The 23,985-nt window shown below is 39.3% G+C and overlaps 1 long non-coding RNA gene across 1 annotated transcript in view; it reads right to left on the bottom strand.

Annotated features, from left to right (window-relative positions):
- Gm30337 overlaps positions 1-9,501 on the bottom strand; it is a 37,349-nt gene extending 27,848 nt beyond the window's left edge. Inside the window, exon 1 of the long non-coding RNA XR_389113.1 lies at positions 9,450-9,501. This is a non-coding gene — a long non-coding RNA (predicted gene, 30337). The remainder of the gene's footprint in view (positions 1-9,449) is intronic.
- Positions 9,502-23,985: the final 14,484 nt, after the last annotated feature.

Raw genomic sequence — 23,985 nt, 5'->3', positions numbered from 1 at the left:
CACACACACACACTAAAATATTGATTGTGATTTTCTTCCAGATTGGCAGACCAAAGATGAAGTCTAAAATACTGGAGAGAAAATAACACCGTTCCTCCTGCCACACAGGGTTCACAGAGTGCTATGGACAAAAGAACAGACTAACAAGGGAGAAGCAAAGATGTTTACCTAATAGAAGTTCTATGTAACCAACTCCTCTTCAGAAAGGAAGACCCAAGGCATAGAAAAACTGTATTGGCACAGGCAGTCAGGCAGAAGTGGGATTCGGGAGACAGCATGTGCTCTATACCCAATAGACAAGAGGAATGAGCAAAGCTCGTTTGTTCAAATTCTTCTTGGTGTGTCTATGACATCTCACTCTTCAAGTATGAGGCAGGATGTTCCTCACAGGAGTGTAAAGAGGTGATGGGCAGGTAGGTGATTTTCCTGTGTTTTAGAGCCAGCTTCATGGGCAAGGCAGGGTCCTCTGGCCAATGTGTCACCTTTGAAGGTGTAATGCCTTATGAAATGCATATGGGAATACTTTTTTGAATACTAATGGAGTGTGCCTAGCACCCAAGAGGTGGATGTTGGAAGGTCAGATATTCAGGGACAGCCTGAGCTACACACTGAAGTTAAGATCAGCTTGGGTACAGAAGACCCTGTTTAATGACTAGCCCTTCTCTGCTGGAGCATGGTGGATATATGGTTTTATCCAACTAAAACTCAGACTGAGCTGTACTTCCTTAAAGCAATATGTCCTATCAGGTGACAGGGCCTTTAGAGGGTAACTGGACCATGGGCCACCAACCTATGTATGTATATGAACATGAGTAGTTGAGTAAGACTCTGACAAACCTCACCAGGTCTCATCAGACCCTGATGAACTGGGTCAGGTCTCACAGGAGCAAGTGTGCTTCCATGCCAGCAGGTTATCAGGAGACCTATGCTCACATCAACCTGACACTCTCATACACACTGCCACCTTGAAATGCTGCTCCCCTTGATAACCTGCCAGTTCGGGCCATTGATCTTGACTTTGTCTGCCTCTAGGACTGTGGTTTCTTTTCTTTATGTGTTTACATCCTCAGGTGTTTTGCTGTTGTAGTACAAAATGGACTAAGTTAGACGGGATCACTATTTTCTTCCTGAAAATGAAGAATAACCTTTATTATTATTACTATTATTATTAAAATCAGAATTCTCCTTAATCGGCCCAAGCGAGTACTTCTGGCAAGTGCACATAAAAGCCAGAATGAGCTTGTGGATGGAGGATGAGTTGCTCAAGGCCAGGCTTGTAGTGGATTCATTCTTCTAACTCCATAAAGAGCTTTACTAACAGAAAGAGAGTGATATCAGGGTGTGCTCTGTATACAGACAATTTTAGCGAGAGTTTTAAAATTCAATTTTATTTTAGATCATTGCTGATTCAACCAACCCAAATTTTATACTGCGCAGTATGAAAACATGTGCAAGGAGAATGCAAACCAGGGTCGTGGACCCACTCCCTGGGTTGCAAATGGTTGTATTGCTCAGCAGTCCTGGTACATGGTAGACCAGTCTTATATATCAAATGAGAGGAAAGAGCTACCAGTGCAATATCTTAGCTGCAGAAAGAATGGCATGCATGCAGTCAACAATACCAAAAAAATCTCCCATTACTGATGGTCTTTGTGGCTTTATCTGACCAATCCCAAACACAGTTTTATGTCTTTCTCACCAGAAAGGTTCTCTGGAGATAATGCTATAAAATTATTCAATAATTAAAGTGAATTATAGTTCATTAATTTATCTATTTATCTAGCCTTTAAATTATTAGCATAGTAAAGGTTCTATTTAATTCCATCCCACAGAGATACTTTTTCAAGAGCAGGGAGGATTTCGAAGTAAATGGTAGATATTTAGGGCTGGTCAGGATCTAGTCATCGAAAGCCGCCATAGTTATACTTTAAAATGCCTGCTGCTCTCTCCTTGTCATGGGATGAAAGCTACTAAGATCTATTGACACGTCTAAGGGATTTTCAAATGCTCTGAGATCGTATTAATTCAGAAGAAATAAGGGCTAGTATGGGTATTTTTCCTGAACATATACCATGTGTGTGAATGGTTCTCACAGAGTTCAGAAAAAAGCAATGAGTTACAGATGGTTGTGAGCCACCATGCGAATGTTGGGAATTGAATTTGGGTCCTTAGCAAGAACATCAATTATTCTTTTTTTTTTTTTTTTTTTTTTCTTCAAGACAGGATTTCTCTGTCTAGCCCTGGCTGTCCTGGAACTCATTTTGTAGACCAGGCTGGCCTCAAACTCAGAAATCCGCCTGCTTCTGCCTCCCAAGTGCTGGGATTAAAGGCGTGTGCCACCACTGCCTGGCAACATCAAGTATTCTTCACTTCTGAAACATCTCTCTAATGTTCTTCTAATGACTAGAAGATAATCCGCTTTTACACTTTGAGCCATTATATAGTAAACACTTCACACTCTGCCATGCATGTCACCATGAATGGGGAGGACTCTGGCCTGGTACAGACAAGAGGTTCTATAGTTGCACCACCTAATAGGGTGACTGCTGGCTGTGCTTGACTGTGTTAATTGAAAGTTAAGTCAAGTGAACTTGAATGATATTAGAAATTCCTTAAAGATACCAGCCACACTTCAAGTGTTCAATGGTTGAGGACAGACAGTGGCTACCTCACTGGAAACGGCAGATACAGAATATGCTCATCAATACAGAAAAGGTCAGGGCACTGTAGAGTAATTATATTTTAAATCATCTCTCTCTCTCTCTCTCTCTCTCTCTCTCTCTCAATCTCTCTCTCTCTCTCTCTCTGGCCATGTCTCTTTTCTTCCCTTCCTCTTCCCCCCTTCCCTCCCTCTCTCTGTCTCTGTCTCTGTCTCTCTCTCTCTGTGGTGTGTGTGTGTGTGTGTGTGTGTGTGTGTGTGTGTGTGTGTTTGTGTGTGAATGAGTATAGGTGCCCTCAGAAGCTCTAAGAGTTCATAATATCCCCAGACTCTGGAGTTACAGGTGTAAGTGATGTTACACACATATTGGGAATTGAACTCAGGTACTCTGAAAGAGCAGAAAGTCCGCCTAACTGATGAGCCATCTCTCCATCTCGTCAATAACTTCTTATATTAAAACCACATAGTTTTTTTTTAATGTTTTATTGTCAATGTGGTGGGGTGTTTTTGTTTTCAGCTGCTCAACTCAGCCATTCCAGCTTAAAACAACCACAGACAACAGCCAAGCTTGTAACTTTAACATTGTACGTTTTGACAAGTAAGACAAATAAGGATAGAAAGGGAAATAACCGAAAATCCAGTCCTTTTACAAATGTAACTGGAGGTGATCCAGAAATAAAGTAATTTTTAATTACGTAGACATGGTACTTTAACTTTGGAAAGCATTGACTAGCCTAGGGAGATGTTCTTGGTTTGTATTTAGACAGTAACTAAGTTAGAGAGACACTATCCCAAGCTGCTCATTGACACACACATTCATGTCCTCCTGTTCAATGTAGGGATTTACAAATGTTTTAACCTGACTTTGTTGGCTTGCTGGTGGTTTATAAAACGCATATTATCTCATTTGCTTTTCTAATCAGAGGAGTATACACAAGTATACTTGAATTTTGGTGGTCTTACAACAAACACACTGTTGGCTTGGTGAAGGGAATCGACACACTCAGCACTGCTGCTCAGGCATAGAACTGCCTGACTCTATTTAGTCTGTTTCTATCTATGTGTTTTATAAACACCATGGGAATGAGGGCAATGAGACAAAACAGCCATTGTCGGGAGGTGGCCAGGCATATAAAGCTTGCAGAATTTGGGGATAATGTTTAATGGGTTATCATAGTTTACAATTTCCAGATAATCATTTGGAATTTAGAGGACAATTTTGTAGACAAAAATGTGTTTCCCCCCTCACTAATATAGCCATTTCTTCAGGCAAATATGAAAAGAGTGTTTGCTCTTTCTGCACTCACACGTTGCTGCATCTTTAGCCCCGTGAATTATATACATATCATCCGGGACACCTGTGACAGGAAAATGATGGGACGGGCAGTCTGTGTTCCTTGAGAATCTACAACTAGACAGAATGACTGCAACCAATTATAAGTCATAAAAGTGTATCCACACACAGTATGGATATGGGGATAGACCAAATCTACATTTACATCCCTGCATCTGTCCGCTAAAACCAGACACACATTATGGACTTGTGCATATACACATGTGCGCCTACTGATAAACAGAAAAAACAAAACCCATAGATGTTAAATAACTGTGTAAATAAATAAATAGTGAATGTGAAAATATATCTTGAAGATAAAATAATTCTTTAAAAGTATGCAGTGTGCCAGGAAATTAGGGCATAATCAGATGTTCAGACAATATTTTATTAGAAGTCAGATTTAGCCTTAAATATTTTTTTTTCTGTTTATCAAGCAATAGCATTCTAAAGGGGATGTTTAGAATTATGAAAAAAAAAGTCATGTCTCATTTTTAAAATCACTTTTATAGCCTGATTTAGTTGGGCTAATTTGGCACAAAATCGACCAGAAAGGTAACTATTTCTAGACGTTAATTGCTAGTGCTTTCATATTTAAAACTCTGTTTGCATATAGGCTAGCGTATATAATTTTGATAATCAAACTTCTGTCAGGCTGCACATTTGTGTGTGTCATAAAGGGGAAGCCTGTTTCCTTTTGCAGTTGAAAAAAACCTTCATTTGGGTAATGGTGTGAGTTTTCCATCCGAGATGGTTATTCAGGCATTTGCCAGTTATAGGAAGGGGCAGGATGCTAAGCTTTGCCTCAAGATTCATTTATAAGTCCTGTTTGGCATCATTTTCTCTGAGAACAGGCTCTGTTATATGTTTCGGAGAAATTGAAACCATATGTTGACACCTAAAAATTTTTGAGAAATACCACTAGAGTTTGCAAGAAAACATATAAATATAATCAACTCGTTGTAGGGTGAGTCTACCAGGAGACTCCATAATGCTTCACTTGTTTGTGGCAGGGCCATGTTGGTGATGTCTTAATTCCATTGCCTGTAACACAGGGCGATCAAGTTGAAACTGACTGGGTTAATATTAAACTCTTCATCTTGTACTTCCAGATTGAAATGAAAACATTTAATAGTACTTGCTTCAGTTTTGGTAATAATTATGTTTCCTTGATGACACTTGACATATAAATATAAAGCTTTTTCTTTTCTTTCTTTCTTTTTTTTTTTTTTTAAATCAAAACACCAGGTTCTTGGAACAAAAGTCAGGCCAACATGAAGCATCTAAGAAAACAGTTCAGAGCAAATTCAGCCTGGCAGCTGTCTGATGAACTACTGAGCCCCTCTCTACCTTCAGGGGTGCTCTGTCCAGTTGCTTTGGTCTACAAATATAGGGGAAGAAAAGTCTTTCCCGCAAACCGAATTAAATCTTAATTCAAATATTGATAGACACCTGACACAGTTCCCTATCAAAGTCGGTCTTTATTTAAAGCTAGACATGGAAAAATTTCCCAGTGGCTTCCAAACCCTATGCACTAGGGTAACCGTGGTAATAGAATATTGTAACACCTTCCTCACTCCATCCCTGTGAACATGACTTATGTTCATATGTGTCTGCTTAAGAATGCGTTTCATTGAAATAAGTAAGATTCCCAGATCAGAGACTAAATCAGGCTTGGACTGTAGCTCATTGGGTGGACTTTAGTCTTGAAGGCATGGTGCCCTTGGTTCAATCCCCAAGACAGAAAACAAGAAAAAAACAAAAAACAAAATAAGCCTGCAAAACAAAGAAAATCCTTGAGTGACATCCTCGCTGTGTTAGAATTGGGGGATTCCCCCCCCCCCAACATGGAGGACACAGAGAGGAAACAGTAATCTTGGTTATGTGATTCTGTTTGAATAGGAAATTTTGTGATAATATCCCTGGAAGTCAAAATTGTATCTGGTCATCACCACACCCACCGAAGATTCTCAGTCTTACTGCCATTATCCTACATGGAGTTGTTTTTATCTCACTGTGTCCAAAACACATGACAGAGACAACAGGAGAGAAACTATTTTGGCTCATGGTTTTTGAGGTATTTACTATTATGGAGGTGGGAACCTGGCATAACTGTCTGCTCACATGGGAATAGACAAGGTAGACCCTAAAGTGACTATAGCCTTCGAAAGTGTTCCGCTAGTGGCTTTTTCTTGTGAGCCAGGTTCAGTCTCCTAAAGGCTCCGCAGCCTTGGAGTTAGTGTCCTAGGTACAATATAACATGAGCCTGTGTAGGATATGCTGGACTCAAGCATAATGCCCCATCCCCACTCTCTTTGCTATAACCGAGCATCCATCGTTGACTGTTCCATAGACTTCTCAATGAATATCTTTCTTTTTCCATTTTACTTGAGAATTTCATCCTTCAATACACTGCATTTGTACATTACCATTCCAACCCCTTCTGTCCCCTGCCTTATCATCTCTTAAATCCTTGAACTGTGCTATAATTGTTTTGGTTTGTATATACTGTTGATATTGTTTCCCCCTTGTCAGCATGCATAGTATTTTTGGACATTGTGAGAGCTGTTCTAGGAAAGAGAATGTTCAGGTTAGTACGAGTTTGATTTCTGGCCTGATATAGTGTCTTCAGCAAGGAGATCTTAGCTTGGTGCTCCCAGAGAAAACAAAGAATAGCAATACTCTTTATTGTTTGTTGGTGAGGTCTGTCTCTTGGACCCCTAAGACCAAAAACATGAAGGGAAGTTTCTCTTGCCTGGCACTTGGCTTTTTATTAGAATGTTAATGGCTCTTTTGGGGGCCACATTATCATACAACTTAGAGTATTCCACATATATCTATATTTAGATGTCACTATTGCCATTATATGCATATGTTTAATGTTAATCACTTACTATTGGGGGGTTGGGGTCTCATTCCTGAAAACAATGGCTCTCTATCCCCTCAGCAGCCATTGGCTGGCTGTGGCTTTTTGTGTAGAGGTGGATCATGTTAAATTTTCATCTCTCCATGCTAACATGTTGACTGCTTTGGTCTTTGTAGGTCTTGCACAGGCAATCATACTGTTTAGGGCCTATGGAGCAGCACCCCTGCCCTACCCAGGAGACATTACTGTGCAGCAGTTATCCCAGTCTTTACAATGCTGCAATCTATCCACCCCACCTCCTCTTAAACAGTGTGAGCATTCGGTACAGGGATTGTGTTATATATGTTCCATTGAGCGTGTCAAGGTCATACATTCTCTACATTCTGACCAGTTGCATATCTCTATAGTAGCCTCTGTCTACTGTAAAATGAAGCTTTTGTTTGTGTTGTTGTTTTGTTTTTGTTTTTATTTTTAATGAGTGTGATCTGAGTTTGTCTATGAATGTAAGTGTTTAGAAGGCAGTTGGAACATATGTTAATTTAGGAGCATGATAGTACTAGATTCTCCTCTAAGGTTTATTACTTCTTCAGCCATTGGTTTGTGGCTATGTTTACCTTACCAGAGATGAATTCCTTCCTACTGAATAAGGCTTTGGCCCGGCTAGGCCGAACTCCCAAGACACAACTGCCATCACTGTATCCCTGGTGATATCTTATCAACTAGTTATTGGTGATATCATCTAGTTATTGGTGAGGTTCTGAGGCTTTACAGAGGTAAACAGCTAGGACTTCTGATAGTATATTTCTCCTTGGCAACTTGTACAGAACCTTCTAAGGCTATGGGTGCTATCAGTGAATGCAAGGCTTCAAGGTCAGGACCAGTTTGATTTCTCCAAGTTGTGTGACTTTAGGTGTGTGATATCTTCATCCACAGGGACTTATGTTCATGTTCCAGCAGGCAACCAGATACAACAATAACAGTCCATATTGTTTCAGTGATAACTTGAACCCTCACCTGACCAAAACTCAAAGAGCATGGCAGTAGGGATTTTGTCTGATAGTCAGTAACACCACTAAAATTATACAAATGTGTGTAAATGTGTGTGTCTGTGTGTGTGTGTGTATAATCTGCAGCGTTACCTATTATCTATCTATCTATCTATCTATCTATCTATCTATCTATCTATCTATCTATATTTATCCATTTATCATCTCTCTCTTTCTCTCTCTCTCACTCATCTATCTATTGATAGATTTGGGTATTTAATAAATACTGTTATAAAATAATAATAAGTTCCTTGTTGGCTTTTTCAACATCTTCAGTATTATTTATCTTTCTATCATTTTTCACTCTCCCTCTCCCTTCTCAACCCCCACTTTTCTCTTTCTAGCACCCATGTTGTGCTATACTCTCCAGGGTTCCTACTATATATTTCTGAAAGGCCCATTTATACCTATTACCCTAGGTATTATAGTCTCAAGCCTAAAGTTTTAGGTCTAGGATAGACAGATTAAAGAGAATTTGTGATGCTTGTCTTCCTGGGTCTAGGTTACTTCACACATTGTGATATTTTCTAGTTGTTTTGATTTACCTGGGGATTTTACTATATCATTTGTTTTACAGAGGAGTAGAATTTTATTGTATATATGTCCCATATTTTCATTATCTATTCATCAGTTGATGATCATCTAGACCCTTCCATTTCTTAGCTGTTGTAAATAGAGTGTCTGTGTACATGATTTTTGCTATTGGTTTCTATTTGTATCATTTATTACTCCAAGACTCACCAATAAATCAGGACATTTCTCTTAAGATGTGGTCTGGCTGATCAGTTCCTAAGCAACATATTACATTAATGATGCATGATTAAAAGCAAAAGCACCCTCATGTCTAAGGTAAAGTTGCAATATACCTTTCTAAAATTAATTAATTAGTTAATTAATTAATTTTAAACTCCAGATTATATTCCCATCCTGCCTCACCCTCCAACTGTTCCACATCCCATACCTCCTCCTTGCCCCCTGTCTCCACGAGGATGTCCCCAGCCCGCATCCCCACCCCAGCAGACCTCTAAATTCCCTGGTGTTTTTTGTTACATAAAAAGGTGAAATCAAGAACCATAAAAATAACAAGACAGACATCTGGTATCTGTAGTACCCAGTAACTTAAAACCAAGAGGTAAAAACAATACAAAGGAAAACAAAAACTAATAATTATTTACCGTGTTTGAAAAAAAATATATATATATGTGCGATTTATATATACATAAATGTATACATGTATATATGCACATATACATTGCACATACATGTACATACGTATATACTCATTGTATAGATGCATATATGTATATGCATATATCTCTATACATATGTATATATAGTCAACTGTCTCCTATCATGTATTTTCTTTAACAAAATGATAGATATTGAAACCATGACTTGTTTTCGCTGCAACTCACTTCTGGTTCAGCTCTTAAAGCCAAAAGCCATGAAATGAAATAACCGGGCTGAAGTTCAGAACCGCTGGAATAGGAACATCTTTTCATATGTCAAAGGCTGCAGTAAAGGATAGACAGGTTGAAGACTCACCTTGCTCTTAATGCTTGATGCTTACAGGCAACCTCAGCACCATAGAAGCAGCTACACCATGTGAGTTTATGATTCCTTCTACACCTGGCCCATAGATTAGCCCCTTGACCCACTTTCCCTAAGATATATACATAATTCCTAGTCAAATACTGACGTTAATTATGAATGTACATTTTCACATTTGCAAGCTCTGGGTTTCACTACCACGTGACTTCTCTTCTGAGTGGCAGAATCCATACTCCATAAAGCGAGCTACTGTGCACCTTCTTTGAAGATGCTCATAAAACAGTGGGTTTAGTACATCTGGGAAAAAAGAAACTAAAACGGGGCAGGTCTCCGATGGAAAATGTGGCTCTGTTATGCCCTGTTCCCACTAAATATCTTGGAAACTGGGCAGTATGAACACGGCTCTCTGGAGCGAGGCCAGAAAGGAACACTGGGTGCTCTCTTACAAAAACCCTGAAAGCAGCAAGCAACGCATAAACAGTACGCAGCCTGAGTCCGAAAATGGACCGTTTTATGCTCCCTAATGGAAGGAGAGCTTATTTGTTCATGGATTTATAGCAACAATGTGATGTCATCAAGTGATTTATGGCCAGGAGCAGAGCAAGTGTCAATATACAGAGGTGGGTGGAAACATCCTTTTCTCACCAAGAAACCTGTCCCCACAGAAGGTTGTCTTTGCCTTAGGTCGGGAAACCCAAGTGGTTATGTTACTGGAAATGGGATGAGGGGGGCACAATTGCTGTAGACATCCATCTTGGTTAAGGATTTGAGGAATGTAATACTAGCTTAGTGAGAACATGAGAAAGATGGCTGTGAACGAGATCAGCTAGTTCTTGAGTGAGAGTTACTGTGCTGCACAGGTGGCTAGAAATGATACTTTGTAATAAAATAATAAATTCTGACAAATTAGTATAAAAGCATGAAACTACTTTAAAATGTGTGCATTTGCTAGTGTGTGTTTGTGTGTTTGAGCACAGGTATACATGCATACATGCATATATTAACTGTTTAGTAGACAGTTCTAGGAAGCTTACAAACCCAAAATAGTAAGAAACACAGGCTTACATGATCTCAATAGATCTCTACTTCCGGTCCCTTTTTGCTCAGCTTTCATTCTTCTTCAATGCCCTCTGAGGTTTTACCACATCCCTTCAGTTATGTATTTCCACAGCCTATAGCTTTTAAAGACTGCGTACTATAGTGTGTGTCAACTTCCTGCTATCTTTGCACATGTCAGTAGCTGCTCTTCTCCCGTGACTGGAATTTTCCATTGTATGGGCACAGTTGGTTTATCCTTTCATGAGCTCAAGGACATTTTACTTCTCTCCATTTTGTAGGAAGTAGAAGCAAAATAGCTAAAAAGAAAAATCCACACACAAACAGACTTTTGTGCAACTCTAGACTTTTATGTCTTTGAAGTATAAACCTTGGCGTATGTTTGCTGATGTGTATGGTGACTTGGTAAGATAGCATCTGACAGCTTTGCAAGCTGGGCCATTGTGTGGCCCACCTGCCAGCCAATCAGAGCCACAGCTTCTCACCCTCTCTACTCCTATTGCCAGGCTTTTCTGCTTATTCTGCTGCTTGCTCTTTGGACAGACATCTAGGATGTTTCATTCTGGTAAAATTTTTATTTTTAGTAGCCAGTATCCTGTCTTTTGTTTGCTTGCTTGTTTGTTTTGTTTTGTCTCTAGACAAGGTTTCTCTGTGTAGCCCTGATTGTCCTGGGACAGATTCTGTAGACCAGGCTGGCCTCAAATTCAGAAATCTGCTGTCCTTAGCCTCCTAAGTACTGAGATTAAAGGTGTGTGCCTTCACCACCAGGCTAACCAGGGTGTGGAGGCACATGCATATATATATATATATATATATATATATATATATATATATATATATATATAGCTTAGTGAGAACATGAGAAAGATGGCTGTGAACGAGATCAGCTAGTTCTTGAGTGAGAGTTAATGTGCTGCACAGGTGGCTAGAAAAGATACTTTGTAATAAAATAATAAATTATATATACATATTATCCATATATATTGATGAGTATATATAATGAATATATGTATATCAGAAGCATTTTAAAGCTGTGTTATATAATAAACTGCTTATTCTAACATGTAGCCTAGCCTTTTCTTACTGAAGTATTATTTAAAGAACAGACATTTCTAAAATTCAGTAACATTCTCTCAACAGTTCTTTTTCTTTTAATGGGAAATATTATTGATAGAGCACTAAGACATTTTGTTTGACCAATTTTACAAAGATAGTACATGATTTTAATTAGAGGAAAAATTAGTGTATGTGTGTGTGAGAAAGAGAGTGTGAGGGTATATGTTTATTTACCTTGTTAGTAGTCTCAGCAGCTCTATTCTCCTGAAATTTATTTTTACTTATATATTTATATTCCATACAATGGGTCATTATGAATTATTTCCCATGGTGCAATGCCTTGAGTTTTAGGTTCATTTTGTGACATATCTTGTCACAAAATTTTTCCATAGTGATTTGAGACTAGGACTGAAGTTGTTCCCTGGTCCAGGGTATTTAGACAGGAAGATTATAGCCAGGAGAGTAAAAGCTCTGACGAGTTCAGCATGGGCCTAACTTCTACTGCTCAAGAAAGAGGATTGACTGACTTTCAGATAGGGCTTAAACTAAGTTCAGGTCGTATCTTTTCCAAAACTTATATTACCTCACCCCTTTACATCCAAGTTGTCTAATTTATAAGCATTAAGTAGATTTTTATATTCTTTTAAAATGGACTTTTATATACATACATATATAATTTTAATATATTCTTGGGATGATCAACTATGATATAATCATAGATTTTATTCTTATTTCTAAGTCTGTGCCTCTTCTGTGTCTTGGCAGTTCTAGACATACATATATTCACCCATACACACAAACATAAATAATACATATGTATAAACATACATACATACACACACCCATATAAGTTTATACATTCTTTTGAAATACAGTTTTTTACCTATGTTATTTTACTATGCTTTTAAATTTTAAATTAAAGCTGTATCTCTTATTTATGGCTTCCTCCCATCTGTTTATTTTGTTTTTTCTGAAGATTGGTAACTTGGATATTTAGTTTTTTTTTTTTTCAAAAATTATTTCTTCCTTTCTAGTGTCTACCAAAGGAAACCACTCATGAGTCTTCATTAATTTTTGTTTTAGAACCAACATATTTCTATAAATCTTGAAAAATATTTGGGTACTAAATTACAAACAAAGAGACTACTTTTGAAGGAAGTTTAGGAAGTACCCAGTCGTGATATAAAGACTGGCAAATGGCGTGCTGCCGTGTTCTAGAAGTCATGATGGTTATCAAACGGAACAGTCATGGAGTCACAGTGTCCAGCCTGACAGAGCCTTACCGCCAAGCCAAGAACAGAAGCCATGAATGCCTTTGGGTCCACTGGGAAGAGTTCATGCTGAAACTCCTACACAAATCAAGTCTATGAAAGAAACCCAAGCCTTAGAAAATGGAAATAGGCAGAACTCCATCTACCAACGCGAGGAGAGACAGGAAACTGTCTGTCTGTCTCGGTCTGGGTGTGGAAAAAGTTTTTCCCAAGAGAAATTAACATCATACCCATTAATAAATTAAAAAAAAATGCTTCCTGGAGAAAAAAATGGGTCTAGTAAAAATTTCTCAGCATATATCAGTAATCAACCACAAATAAAACAATAAAATAAAATAGCAGTATGTACTTATAATAAGAGAGAAAATGGGGAAGATTGATGTTTCTCAATGACGTTATAAAGGAGGATGGTGGGCATGCTCACTGGTTAGCAGCAGGAGGGCAGACTGGTGCAGTTAATTTGGACATCACTCTTAACGTTATCTTGCAAGACTAATATTCTTATCATAAGACTCAGCGATCATCCTTGTTATTAACTACACAGGATGACAAGTGTGTCACAGCATACATCTGTGGTATTACAGCAGCCTTTGCTCTTGCCTATCATTGAAAACAGTGAAGATTCCTTTCTACTGGTCAAAGAACAAGCAAACTGGGCCATATACTTGCAACAGAATAGTATCCGTCAATAAAAATAATAACCTATCATAGTTCAGGAGACTAGTTCTGATGGGCATTCTGTGACTTTCGGCTACGATTGCTAATTTTAAATATTGTCCTAACTATGTTATGGTGTTGAGATGTCTGCTCAAACAGCAGTAGACTAGTACTAAGAAAAAAATTTTTAGATGTGGTTTACATTTAAACTGATTAAATTTGAGCAAAGCATATTAGTTTCCACGATGTGATAGGGTTTCATCAGGCCAATTGATAGCATGATAAGGCAAGACTGCAGTACCTCAGAAGAACCACGTTCATAACTCTAACCTCCAACTTGCATTCATAATTCACACTAACACTGTCTTAGTTTTTACCACTATGATGAAACACCATGACCAGGAGCAAGTTGGGAAAGAAAAGATTTGTTTGGCTTATACTTCAACATTACTATATTCTATATTCCCTCATCATTGAGGGAAACCAGGACAGGAACTCCAAGAGGGCAGTGAGGTGGAAAAATTCTAGTTTCTTTGTGGAAACTCAGTTGTATCATGTGATGTTTTTCTGGAAGCTGTCTTATGAGAGGATATTTTGCTGAAGCAGATCTGCGAGAGGATGTTTTCCTGAGGCTGACACTTGAGAGGATCCCTGAAAGTGCCTAAGAATAACCCAACAGTGAGTGAACAATGCTCTTGTATTGGTTCAACTTGCAATGCTTTGCTGGTCTTCACTGACTTCACTAGCCGTGACTTTGTAGAGAGAAAGGCAGCAAAGACCTCATGATGTTCTGGCTGCTTCTTGTCACTTTCAAAGAGTTGAGCCAATTTGGTGGAGTTTTGCAGTTTTTTTTCTGAATCAAGCCTCTGGTACTGATTCATGTTTGCTGTTTGCTGATTGGACTGGACTGCTGATATCATCACAAGGAAGACTGGTGTTGTCCCAAACAACTACTTCTAAACAGACCCACATCCCTCTTGTCTTATTAACCATTTCCTCCCCTAACTTTGCTCTTAAAGCAGGTTTTGAAAAATCTCAGCCTCCAGGGTAGGAATCAGGAAGCAAGAACTGATGTAGGGATGTCCATGGAGGATTGCTGATTAATAGTTTATGTGTCATTGCCTTCTCAGTCTGATTTCTTACAGAACCCAAGAAAACTATCCTAGAGAAGACACTCCCCACAGTGCTTTGGGCCTTCTTACATCAATCACTAATTAAGAAAACACCCAAGAATGTTACTTACAGCCAGGTCTTATGGAGGCATTTTCCCAATTGAGGTTTTATTCTCTCAGATGACTCTAGCCTGTGTTAAGTTGACATAAGTTTTGTCAGCACAATTAACCTCTTATCAAACTGACATACAAGCATATCTCTGTTAAGCTGTAATCCCTCCTTTCTTGTTCACCCACAAGATAATGCATTAATATCAACCTTGCAATACAAACATTCCAAAATCAAAAAGTCTCACCATCTTTAATGTCAAACAATATTAAAAAGTCTCTTCCAAATAGCCAGTCTCTTTTAAAGCCCAAAGTCTGTAAAACTCCAAGGGATCTTTTAAAAGTTCAGTCTTCAACTGTTAGCACCCATAAAAGCAAAAGCAAATTCAACTGAGTACCTTTCTACTTCAAGGTAAATGGCACCGCATATTAATTCATTGATAGTAAGATGTAAACATAGACACCCAGTCTGTCTCTTTGCTGGGCTCTACTCACTACTGCGTTCTCTCTGGGTGATCCTGGCTCAGAGGCACTGGCTTCCTAGTCAGATATGGCGACTCTTATCATTTCCACATGTGTTCTTAGATCAACTTTTCCCTCCCATGATCTCATCTAGATCATTTCTCAACAGTTACCTGAATATCACAGTTTTTTTTTTCTATATAGTGTCTGCTGGGACTTTCCCAAGATCAACAGGATCTAGAAGATTCCAGATTTCCTCTAGAAGATATGAATGAGTGATTTTAGCTCTCAAGAACATTCCCAAACCAAGAGGACAAGATCTCTGCATTCTACAACATATAGTTGCTTTAACGTACATTCCTCAATAAAATATATAGCTTGGCAATCAGATTTAAATTTAATTTAGAATATATACTTTTCATCTAAAGTTTTAGGACAAATCAAACTCAAATTAGTTTATCTTAACGACCCACTTCTTTCTTAAAGAAAAGAAAATGGAGAGAACAGTGAAATCTGAATGGCCCTGTAAATATTTGTGACAAATTCACTCAGATTTTATTTGCAGATAACTTTAAAGAATATCTTAAATATTATGGGGAATATCAACATGATATTGATGATGTTTAGGTTATACAAATGACTTGACATAATTTAAATTGTCAGATTGAATTAACTATATCTTCCTAGACATTATATTTCAACACAAATCATGACTGAAACACATTGTCTTCTACATTGGGTCAAATAATGCACAGATAACATGAAAAAGAGAAATGCAATAAAAAACAAACGTCTGTCTACGGCTCAAGTACCAAAATGAGACTGGTCGTATTTTTCTTTCTTACAATCACAACTCTGTTTGACACCTATTGCCGTAACCACTTTCCCAAACTCCACAGCTTGAGTGGGCTCAGATTTTTCACACCTTGACTCACACTGGAGCAGGTGTGAGAGAAAGAACAGAAGACAAGAGTGTGGCTAAAACCGCGCTCAGTTTCTCGTGGCAGCTTTGAGGAGCACAGAAGTCAGGCTTGATCAATAACTCAACCCACCTTTCCCTTTCCAATTAAAACTACACTGCACAGCCAGTGCCTTCCCTACGGATATCACTGCCACGCTGCATGAGAGCAGGTCCGTGCTGCAAAGATAGGCCAAACTGAATAAAACATTAAAGCAAGCACAGCACGGATGGAGAAATAAATATCGTTTTATTGTGAAACAAATCCTAGAGAACACTCTAAGGAGACCTTAAAATGGCGATGACTGTCCCCTTTCTCCACCCTTAGAGATGGCATCTATCCATCAACCCAATCTTCTCACTTTGTTTTCAAAATCACAGTTTGTGAATATATTTCAAAAAATGTGATTCAAAATAAGATTGTGTGCTTCAGCCCTGTAATGGAAGGGACACTCTTTCTCTTCCTTTACTCATTTTAGATATTTAAGTTACAAAGCCACTAAATGGGGGAGATATCACTTAATGCCAACATTGTATAAACAAACTTGGGGTACAGGAGATCTTAGTTCTTGATTTTACTTTAAAATTTGTTGATTTTTATATTTGGATTTTTGTGTTCACTAAATCCTAAAAGAGTATAATGGTTTCTTTTGTATCCATGGAAAAGATTTGTGTGTGTGTGTGTGTGTGTGTGTGTGTGTGTGTGTGTGTGCTTGCCTGAGGTATGCATGTGTGAGGTATGCATGTGTGAATAAAGAGTTGGTGGTTTTATTGTTTTGTTGTTGTTTTGGTTTAGTTTTGTTTTGTTTCCTTTTTGTGTTTTTGTTCTTGTAACGAGATCTTACTGCAGAGTCCTGGCTGCTTCTTGCTCTGTAGACCTAGCTGGCTTGCTAGTTACTCTTCAGCAGCCTGCATCAGACCCCAGACTGGCGAGATTCCAGGCATATACTACACTGCTGTACATGCCTTGATATCAGAGTCTAACATGCCTCTGAATCTATGCACTTCTGTGAGAAAAAGTTTCTAAACATTCTATACTTGAGGTAGAAAACTCTCTGTATAATAATAATAAAAAACAAAGATACAGATTTAACATGGTAAAACCATCTGAATGCTTCAATTTTTAAACTTAAATAGTATGACAAACCTTTGAAATTATTAAATCTTATTTAAAAAGAGATGAGATGTTGACTTAGTCAACATTTTAAGCACAGTGCAGCTATATATTTTCCCTGATGTCTAAATCGGGGTACATATACATGTTTATTTTTGTCTTCACGTGTGCTCAGGGATTGATGGACAACTGGTGGAGGACTCTAAAGACATATTAAAGACTTAACAAAAAGTCTGAAATTGAGAGGAAAGCCAGGGGACTCTTATCTATAAAAGCAGAGGAAAGAGTAAAGCAGATATTTTAACAATTAACCAAAGAGCAATAATTGATCATTTAGTTCTAAATATACTAGACCCACGAAGAGAGAGGTTTGTTACCAGGGCAAGTTGTGTGTGTGTGTGTGTGTGTGTGTTTGTGTTTGTGTGTGTGTGTATATATATAAATATGTTTATATGCTAATATGTGTTTATGAAAATGAATAATGCACTCTTTCTTTGGTCAGACAAATAATCCCCCTGAAATCTCAGCTATGGGAATCTCAGTTCGCCACCATAACTTTTGCTGTCCCTTCTCATCGAGAGCGTTTATGACATCGATGTTCCTCAGGAATGGCCTCCACCAGAAGCTTCAGTAGACAAACTATTCCGATCAGAGCTGGCAAGACCGACCGGAGCCACCTTCCTGGCGGAGGTCAAATCCTGGAATTTACTTATTTATTGTTTTTGAGCATCTGGGGTTTGAACTCAAGGCCTTGCCATGCTGAGCAAGCACGACTGAGGTGCCCTCAGCTCCAGCTACTGGAACGAGAGCCAATCCCTTCATCTGCTCAGTCTCGGGCAGTAAAACTCAAACATACTGTCATGTTGTATATTGTAACGTAATTTAAAATAGAGACTAAACATTTAATTTTTAATAATTTTTTTCCCTATGCAATTATCAGACTCCTATAGAAAGAGTGCTTGAACATGCCCCCTCACATTCTTAAAACTCCAAATTAAGGCAGATGATTGGAACCCGGGAAAAGTTGAGGATCGTTCGACAGCAGCGGCTTTTCATTAACCTTAAGGAAAATGAAGCTTTGCGTCCCTAATTAGTTTGTAGTTCTGGCTTCTGTCCCCAGACTAATGGATGTCGGGAATCAGAAGCCAGCTAGTGGAATGGATTTGATCGTTCGTCCATGTCGCCAGGCCAAGGGAAACTCGAAAGATTAAGTGCTAAGGAGCCATGGTTAGGTAATTCAGAAGGTGAAGTTGCTGCTCTGTTGGTTGGCGGATACGACGCTCCCTCGGTGCTGTGGCCTCTTCAGAGGACCATAAATGTCTGCTTGGGTCAGCTTGTAACCCAAGGAGAAGTGTGAAAACGGGGCCCAGCCTCTCCCTCCGTTTAGACTCCGTAAAGGGGCTTTTGACATACTCCCTTGGGTTTGTGGTTTCGCGAGCTAGGACTGACCACTGAATGTTTCTTTGTGGGTGTTCAGGAGGGAAAAAAAGATACATCTATAGACTCACACCCCACCCTGTGGTTCTGGAGGGCTGAAAGCTTTCAGTTGGGTTAGAATGAGGGCTTTTTTTTTTTTTCCTGTAATAGTGAACATGTTCCTCTTTAAAGTCACCTCTCTTGTTCATACCTGGAAGGGGCCTTTATTGTGGAACTTAAATTCTGTTTAAAAAAAAAATCTTTTTAAAGAAAAAAAAATCTCCTGACTTATTCTCATATTATTCTGGTAGGCTCAGGACCCATCTTCATGGTGAGTCTTCTCTATTATATATCAAAAGTCATAATTTGTTCAAATGGGAAACAATTCAGTTTTAACTTTGAGTGGAATGTTTGTTTTTCTTCCTGAAAGAACTGATCAAAGAAATTAAGGCTATAGTAAAACAATACAGTGAAGTGGGACAGAGGGAGGGGTAAGGATATTTCTGGCATGTGGTTGCTTGTTTTGAGTCTTCCTTTAGAGCATGTACGCAGTCCAAACACTTACATCATAATGCCTGAGCACATTTTAATCACTTGACTTCAAGTAATAAAAGGTTACACTTGCCATTTAATATCTTATTACTTCTTTACAGAGATGCCTTTCAAAGACTGAAAAAGAAATGCAGAGTGATTAAATTTTCAGAGTTAATCGATTTTATTCCTCCCCTTCGTCACTATTTATTTAGTCTACCTATTAAACCTAATTATATCATTTCATCGTTCACTGTAGAGGCCGGGGAGTTCTTCCCCATTGTTCCTCCTTTTAATTTGAGTAAACAACCTTACAGGGTACTTTCCTACAACAATGAATTTCCTTAAAATAACTTGTTATTTCACATATCCAGCCCCTTGCCATCAGCCTGTAAGAGCTTTGTCCTATTGATTACATGAAACCTGATTGTATTAGTTAATCTTCTGTTGCTGTCATGAGATACCATGGCCAAAGGCAACTAATGAAATTGAGAGTCTATTTTGGGTTGTAGTCCGGAGGCATAAGAGCCCATCCAGACAGTAAGAAGCAAAGCATGCTGGGAGGAACGGAAACTCGGAGTTCACATCTTCAAAGGAAGGGACAAAGCAGAGAAAGTAAACAGGTGTGTGTGTGTGTGTGTGTGTGTGTGTGTGTGTGAGGGGGAGGGGAGGCTAAGACTATAAACACCCAAAGCCTTCCCCAGGGGACAGACGTGAAGAAACACCTTCAGCCTCCAGTGAGAATGAATGCCTTGTGCTTTGTTGTGGGCAGGGGATAGTTCACGGAGAAGGGCTCTGACACAGAAGGTTTCAACATTACCTTTCCAAAATGCATATGTTTTCAGGATACTAATACTGAGAGACTTTCAATAAGCAAGAAGATTATAGCTGAGGTCTCCTTTATCTCGAAGAGAATTGAACTCTTCAAAAAAAAAAAAAAAAAAAAAAAAAAGACTTCTCAGAGCTAGTTTGATCTGCTATTTTTTGCCACTCATAGGCACGGGAGTTCGTCCTTGAAGGACAGGGAAGGAGCTATACTAACTCTGAGAACTGAGTCTGCTGGGTTAGGAGACTGGATATTTTCATCCTTCAGAAAGTTAAATTTCTTATAAATTGTTCAGCCTGTGGTATTTTGTCATAATGGCACCTAGCAGAGACAGCTTTTTCACCCCCTTCGGTGGATGAGCAAATGAAGCCCTGGGTTTGCATCAGCCCCAGTTGCTTCTCATAAGCTCTGCTTGACAAGGGCTTGTCACAACTCCCAAGAGTTCTCATTCTCGGAGATAAGCCTCACACTTCAGATATGGCCTTGGACCAAATGGTCACATTTCCCCTTTTCCTCCAATGAATCAGTAACCAGAATGTTCTGGTTTCTTCTCACATCCTTACAGAGTTGTGCTTATAGCTCCTCTCTTATCCCAAGGCACCAGAAAAGCTTCCAGTTCTCTATACCTCGATTCTCAAATTGGTGCAGACAAAGAACTTCTGCTCAGCACCCTCACTGCATACCCAGAATTCTCTATAGCAACTGTCTATCTAGAATTTATCTGACAGCTGTTATCTCCAACACACTAAAATATTACACTCCTTTGCTGTGGTGAATATCTTAGGCCAATCTCCTGTTTCTAGCAGATAGAATCATGCGATGCTGTAGAAAAACCGCGGGGGGGGGGGGGCTGCTGCGAGATGTTTGAAAGATTTATCCCCCCCCCCCTCTCTCTCTATATATATATATTCACAGAATAGCATTTTACCTTTAAGAACCACCTGAATTTCTTCTGACGATGAGCAAATATAATCTATTATAAAATTGTGAGGGAGAAATTGGGGGTTCCTGTGCGGAGTGGGAGGGGGGCTTTGGTGATTTGTGGTGTACTATAAAGTTGGGGATTCCAGGACATGGGTAGAAAAAGAAACTCCTTGGTATTCATGTGAGAGAAAGAAGATGGGGGTACCTGCATGGAGTTAAAGAGACAGATTTGGCAGTTCTTGCGGGGGGGGGGGGGGAGGGAGGTGGAAGGGAGAAGTTGGGGTCTTGGGAGAGAGGGAGGGTGTATCTCAGTGTGCGTATGATCAGAATGGTTGCCTACACATCGTTTAGAACACAAACCTATCATGGAGTAAATAAAATATATGCTGTTAAAATGGATAAAAGTGAAATACAGAAAATGTTTCTGGGTGGTAGCAATGCTAAGGTCCAGATGGAAATTTAGCTTGAATTTGGCTCACACTACTCCAGTCACTGCACATTTTCGACTATTTATTTTCATACCAAGTCTCTCCTAGTAAGGTGGGTATCAAATGGAAATTTTTTTTTCTGAAAGTGGCATTTCAAATAATAACAATAATAATAAAATCCTGGATCAGGAACAAGTTTTCCATTAGATGCATAAGGAAGCAGCATGGGGCGTTTGGACAGGCCTATATTTTCTTGCTAATTTAATCAGCGCAAGTATATGACATCTTTCCATTTCTTTATTAAAAGTTTGTTTTTCTATCCCTTTCAATGGTTGCTTCCAACTCGGAGTCATTGGTTGCTCTTGTGCTCAAAACCAAATGGCATCCATTTAATTTGTACCATGGGGGAAGGAAAGCTGGGGTCTGTGAGGTGGGCTTTATCCGTGCCATGGCTCCATATATAGAAAATCGATTTTCCAACCGTACCAAATGATAAAGTCCATCTTTGATATACGCCTGTCTCGCTGCTTTCCAGGTCTTAAGGCATCTGATCTCAGGTCAACTCCCCTTGGAGTGTAATTCAGAACACAGTCCCTTCCCTTTCGAGGTCTCATGCCACGGGGCACGGGTTTGTTTACTTTGGCTAAGACAGACCTTATGAAAGAAATTATTCTGCAGCCTAACTGACAAGGCTGGGCATGGGGTATAGAGAAATGGAGCCTCTCCCAGTGGCCCTTTGCCTGGAATTTGTCCTAAAAGCATGAAACTGAGTCAGATTTGTAGCAGACAGATGTGGGTAATATATGCACCACCTTTCCATCCTGGTGTCCGTTTGCATGGGAATGAAAGACGGCTGTCCTGAAGTGATGCTGTGGCTGTGGATGTTTCAAAAGATTTGGTCCTTGTTTGCTTGGAGAAATCTACTGTGGGGGCCCTTAGACAAACCAAAAGGAACTCCTGTGATGGTGGAGCACGTTTCTGAGAATAATGAGCTAAGAAAGTTTTATTATAGCTTGACCAATATGTTTGGTGTGAACAAAGAAATCTCTCGACTATGACGACAGGGCTCACCTCCATACCTTCACCTGTAAGATGGGTCTACTTGGCAAGTTGTGGCCATCTAGACAAATACCTCTTTTTACAAACTCCACCAACACCAAACTCTAAAACAAGGGACAAATAACTGAGTCAACAACTTTAACAGGGGACTAACAAGGGATCAAAGAGTTGGTTGCTGTGGTTCTGATGTCGTTGTGGATGAATTTCCAGAAGCTTTTAGAATTACTCTCAATAAGATTGTAACTGTGTGGTCGTTATAGCAGTCTGCCTGTAACATTTTCATTTTTCAGCAAACTATTCAACTTGCATAATAAATGATCTCTATGATTTATGGATGTTTTACTGTAAAGTCACATGGTGATTTTAGTGACATGGTGATTTCCTCACAATGAGCCAGATGGAGCATTAAGACTGGAGAGGTGACTCCGTATAAGAGAACTTGCTAGCTATATCAGGAGGAAGATGAGCTCAAATCCTCAGTACCCACAGCAAAAGCCAGACACGGCTATACCTGCTAATAATCTTAGAAGTGGGGAATGACGTTCCCCTGTACTGGGGCATATAAAGTTTGCATGTCCAATGGGCCTCTCTTTCCAGTGATGGCCGACTAGGCCATCTTTTGATACATATGCAGCTAGAGTCAAGAGCTCCAGGGTACTGGTTAGTTCATAATGTTGTTGCACCTACAAGGTTGCAGATCTCTTTAGCTCCTTGGATACTTTCTCTAGCTCCTCCATTGGGGGCCCTGTGATCCATCCAATAGCTGACTGTGAGCATCCACTTATGTGTTTGCTAGGCCCTGGCCTAGTCTCACAAGAGACAGCTATATCAGGGTCCTTTCAGCAAACACTTGCTAGTGTATGTAATGGTGTCATCGTTTGGAGGCTAATTATGGGATGGATCCCTGGATATGGCAGTCTCTAGATGGTCCATCCTTTTGTCTCAGCTCCAAACTTTGTCTCTGTAAACTTTATATGCCCCAGTACAGGGGAACGCCAGGGCCAAAAAGTGGGAATGGGTCGGTAGGGGTGTGGGGGGGGGAGGGTATGGTGGACTTTTGGGATAGTATTGGAAATGTAATTGAGGAAAATACGTAATAAAAAATATTTTTAAAAAAAAAGAAGTGGGGAATGATCCAAGATCCAAGATAGTCTTGAGAAGACAGTGACCATGAAGCCTGGGAGAAAAGGTGATTTTTCTGACTCTCCGAGAAACCCTTTCTCATGGTGATAGGGGTCAGAGTGACAGAGCAGGACACCTGAAGTCCTTACTGGACTCTGCTTGCATGTTTATAGAAATACATACTCAGATACTTGAGTGCATGCACAACACCCAGTGTCTAAACTTACAGTTTGTATCTTTAGTTCTTGTCTACTGGTTAGCAATAAAAGTTATTATTGACTCTATTTTAAAACATATATTATTTAGTGTCCTTTCTGTAAATTAAATTCTATATGAAATCTGGGAATTGGAATAACCTCATTCTCTTTCTTACTATTTCTTTGTCCAGTACCTTTCATCTAAGCCCAGAACTGACCTGGCTTGCACTCAG

Source organism: Mus musculus, chromosome 11 (assembly GCF_000001635.26).
Source record: "Mus musculus strain C57BL/6J chromosome 11, GRCm38.p6 C57BL/6J".
In the NCBI taxonomy this organism is placed as follows: domain Eukaryota; kingdom Metazoa; phylum Chordata; class Mammalia; order Rodentia; family Muridae; genus Mus; species Mus musculus.
This window is presented reverse-complemented; position numbering and strand designations above follow the sequence as displayed.